This window comes from Pipistrellus hanaki, assembly GCF_964339955.1.
Source record: "Pipistrellus hanaki genome assembly, chromosome: 2".
NCBI classification, from domain to species: Eukaryota; Metazoa; Chordata; class Mammalia; order Chiroptera; family Vespertilionidae; genus Pipistrellus; species Pipistrellus hanaki.
The window spans coordinates 134,520,438-134,525,025 of NC_140504.1; the positions used below are offsets into that span (position 1 = coordinate 134,520,438).

Here is a 4,588-nt window from a genome sequence, read left to right on the forward strand (position 1 = left end):
GAACATGGCATAAGTCAAAGAGGGGAGGGAGGTAAGAAGACGGAATTTGCAGGAGCTAACGCTTCCTGTGGAGGAGAAGTGGCATAGGAGGCAGGGTAGGTGGTGGGTGAGGACTAGAGGCCAGAGACCTGGAATAACAGGCAAGGTTTTTTCTTAATTCCATAGCCAACGGGAACCATTGATTAATTAATGCAATCATTTGTTTAATAGAGGTTTATTGGGCATCTACAGTGTGCTGTGCTCAGCTGGGCACTGGGGTTTTGTCCCTGCTTTCAGGCAGGTTCCATTTAGTGTGGAGAACCCAGCAGCTGTAGCTCAGGAGGTCACGGTTTGATTCCTGGGCAGGGCACATATAGGTTTGCGGGCTAGATCCCCCGGTGGGGGCTTGCAGGAGGCAGCCCATCAATGATTCTCTCTCATCATTGATGTTTATTTCCCTCTCCCTCTCCCATCCTCTCTGAAATCGAGAAAAAATAAAAATAAAAAATAAAAAACAAAACATGTCTACTGTGAAGAGCTGGGTGATAAGCTGGTAAATGAATCCCATATTGAGAAATGCTCTGGCTGGCAGTCCTGGACAGGGAGCCGTGTTAGAGAGTGGCAGCGAGTGCACTCTCACACAGAGACAGCTTCTCTGAACAACTCGTAGGAGGTCCATGTGGCTAGACAACTGTTAGCATGAGGAGCTGGAGGAAGGGAGCTGGGGCTGGATAACACCGGAATGTGTTCTAAGTGCAAAGGGACTTCTAAGTGCATTGGAGGTTTTTAAGCAGGTAAGTGATTTGGCCTGGTTTTATTTATATGCATAATTAATTGATATATATTGAAGCCACTCTTCTTGTTTGCACTGTAGGGAATGAAAATAGTGGAAGCAGGGAGACCGCTGCCAGTCGGGGCCATGCAGAAATGCTCAAGAGAGACAAGGCAACTTTGATGGGGAGGAGAGCAATGAAGCACAGCATCTTCACGGCAACGAATGTGGGGGGCGTGGCTGAGAGAGACAATGCAAAGCTACCGTCTCCAGGGCGTATGGATGGGCTGGCTCTGAGGAGTAATAGAGACTTCAGTGGACTGAAGGAGGCCCCAAGAAGATGCGTCCACGTCTTAATCCCCGGAGCCTGAGAGTGTGACCTTATTTGGAAAAAAATGTCTTTGCAGATGTAATCAAGTTAAGGATCTCCAAATGACATCATCCGGGAGTATCCACACAAACCCTAACTTCTCTGACAGGGTCCTCATAAGAGACACGGAGGAGAGACAGGGAGAAAAGTGGAGAAGGCCGGGTGAAGATGGTTGCAGAGGTTGAGGTGATGCAGCTCAGGGGACTCCTGGAGCCACAGAAGATGGACGGATGGAAGGACGAGACAAGAAAGGGTTCCTTCCCAGAGCTTCCAGGGGGCGCAGCCCGGCTGACACCTGGTTCCCAGGGGCCTGGCCTCCAGGACAATGAGAGAGTAAATGCTGCTGTTTGAAGCCACCAAGTTTGTGGTAATACGTGATGGCAGCCACAGGAAACTACTGCAAAGAGGGGGGAGTCTGGGATGGCCCCCAGGTTTCTGCCATATGGTGTTGCCATTTACTGCATTGGGCAAGTCTGGGGTTGGGCGGTGCTGGTGCTAGGACTAAGCGTTAGAGTTTGCCCTAGCTGGTTGCTCAGTGGTTAGAGCTCCAGCCTGCAGACCAAAGGGTTTCGGGTTTGATTCCTAATCAAGGGCATGTACCTGTTGCAGGTTCAATCCCTGGCCCCAGTTGGGGTGCGTGTGGGAAGCAGCCAATTGATGCGTTTTTCTCACGTGGACGTTTCTCTCTCTCCCCTCCCCTCCTTTCCTTTCACTATCTCTAGAAATTAATGGAAAGGATATCCTTGGGTGAAGATTAAAAAAAAAAAAAAAAAGAGTTAAAGTTTGGACATGTTCAGTTTGAAATGCTTGTGAGAAGGCTTAGCAGAGAAGGTGGTAAGTAGCTGGATGGAGGAGTCAGAGCTCAGCCGAAACCGGTTTGGCTCAATGGATAGAGCGTCGGCTTGGGGACTGGAAGGTCCCGGGTTCGATTCTGGTCAAGGGCATGTACATCGGTTGCGGGCATATCCCCGGTAGGGGGTGTGCAAGAGGCAGCTGATCGATGACTCTCTCTCATCGATGATTCTAACTCTCTATCTCTCTCCCTTCCTCTCTGTACAAAATCAATAAAATATATTTAAAAAAAAAAAAAAGAAAATTAAAATTATAGCTCTTTCCCAAAGTGGTCATAAGTAACTTCTGAAAATGGTTCGGTATTCACTTGACCCAGAAAAACCCACAAAAATTATGCAAATCAAGAGATTCAAATCTTCATGTTCACTTTAAGAACACTTGTGAAACTGCTCAGGCCATCAAGGGTATGCATGTTTGAAAAGTCACCAAGCATCTGAAGGATGTCACTTTAAAGAAGCAGAGAGTGCCATTCCGTCGTTACAATGGTGGGGTTGGTCGGTGTGGGCTGGACACAGAGCTGGTGGTCCAGAAAGAGTGCTTCTTGCTGCATGTGCTTAAAAGTGCAGAGAGCAATGCTGGACCTAACTGTGGGGAAGCATGGGACTTGATTGGAAAATCTGTGAGGGGGAATCTCTTGGGGGACCTTGTCGAAGGCAGCAGACACTGCCTTGACTTTCTCAAACAAGTCTAAGCTCCTGGGTGTTTTACTGGAATCTTCATGCTTAGTCTTCAGGCGCCCTTGCAGATGCATGTGTGTTCTCAAGGATGCTTACCCTGCTGATAGTGTCTAATAGTTCATTTTATTTTATTTATTTATTTATTTATTTATTTATTTATTTATTTTAAGATTTATTAGTTAAAATTTATTTCCGAAGATGCTTTAGAGACATTTGTTACACATTTCCTTTTATCAGGTGATAGGTATATGGGGAATAGGATAAGCAGGAATGAAATTTAAGTCTATAAATATACCAGGAAGAAATGTTTTCTTGAGAACACTGCTGCGTTCTAAGACCTAACCAAACATTTTTTTTCAGAATCCTTAGAGTGAATAGATCAATATATAGATGTGTCCTGGTCTTACCTGGACATTTAGTGCCAATAGCCTAAAAATATGAAACATTTTTTTAAAAATCTGAACAAGTTAAACTGGGAAGAAAAAAAACAAATCTCAATCCATAAATTCACTACCCTAAGAAATTTTCAGTCTCATTTCTCCACATATTCCTTCCAGTACTTGGCCAGTTGAATAGCAAATTCTGTTGGGTTCCCAACAAAAATGTGTTCTCTTCTTCCTTCCCAACCTGGCTGCCCACTGTTCTAGCCTCAACTCAATACTGCTTTCTCAGACCCCAGCTCAAGCCTACTTTGTTTGGAGGGATTGAAGAGAGTGAGAGGGGGAAGGGGGCAACCCCCTTGGAGCTTTCATTTGTCTATTGTGAGACCAGCAGTATCTATATATATAAAAAGCCAGTGGCCAGAATGCTGCAATGACCTGAACGACCCATCACCCATCGCTATGACGCCCCCTCTGGCCAGTGAACCAGCCCAATCAGGGGGTGTGGCCAGCCAGTCAACCTCCCCTAGCCTCTTCCCCAGGCATCCCCACCTCTGATGGGCCCCCACTGCTCCCATCAGCCCGCAGCCCCTCACCCTTGTTGACCCTGCCTCTGATCACCCCACACACACACACCAATAAGGAGTGGAGATGGCTGGCCAACCTCCTGCAGGCCCTTCCCCTGCCTGGCCTCTCTCCAATCGGCCTGAGGCCCCTCCCCCAGTCAGCTCCACCCATGATCGCCCCTCCCCCAACTTCAATCAGGGGCAAGGCCAACTGGCCAATCACCCATGGCCCCTCCTCCAGGCCACTGGCCCCAATCGACCCCCTCCATCCCATTAGAGTAATATCGGGTCTAGTAACAATTAATGTCGTTTTTAAACATTCGTTTAAAATCTTGCTTGGCGTTGACTTGTATTGACATAACCTTCAAACACGTGGTATCTACAGAACGTGTGAAGTGCAATTAACAAGTTTTGCTTGAAAAAGTTTGTGTTTGGTTTGGTTTTTGTTGCAGAACTAGGGCTAAGAAGATGGCGGATGAAGAGCATATTCGGCACTGCATGCTTTACGAGTTCCAATTAGGAAGAAAAGCAAGTGAGGCTGCAAAAAACATCTGTAGTGCTCTTGGTCAAGATGCAGTTAGCGCCAGAAAATGCCAGCGTTGGTTTGAGAAATTTCGCGAGGGAAATTTTTCGTTAGATGACAAGAGTGGTCGAGGCCGTGTGTCCAATTTTGATCAAGAAGCTCTTCAAGCTCTTTTGGTGCAAAATTCTCAAATTACCCAACAAGAGCTTGTGACAACTTTAAATTGTTCACAAAAAACAATTTCCAATCAATTGCGTGCACTTGGCAAAGTCCAAAAGTTTGGAAAATGGGTTCCTCATGAGTTGACCGACAATAACCATAATCAAAGAGTCACAATTTGCAGTTCGCTCCTCTCTCATCAAAACCGTTTGCCGTTTTTAGAGCAAATTGTTACCGGAGATGAAGAATGGGTGCTGGATGTTAATTTGAAAAGGCGGCCTCAATGGTTGGACAAAAATGAGGCTCCGCA

General features: G+C 46.4%; 1 pseudogene across 1 annotated transcript; it reads left to right on the plus strand.

Moving 5' to 3' along the window:
- Positions 1-2,264: 2,264 nt before the first annotated feature.
- Positions 2,265-2,664, plus strand: LOC311615677 (large ribosomal subunit protein uL22-like; annotated as a pseudogene). Its single transcript has one exon. The product of its transcript is annotated as a large ribosomal subunit protein uL22-like (transcript).
- Positions 2,665-4,588: the final 1,924 nt, after the last annotated feature.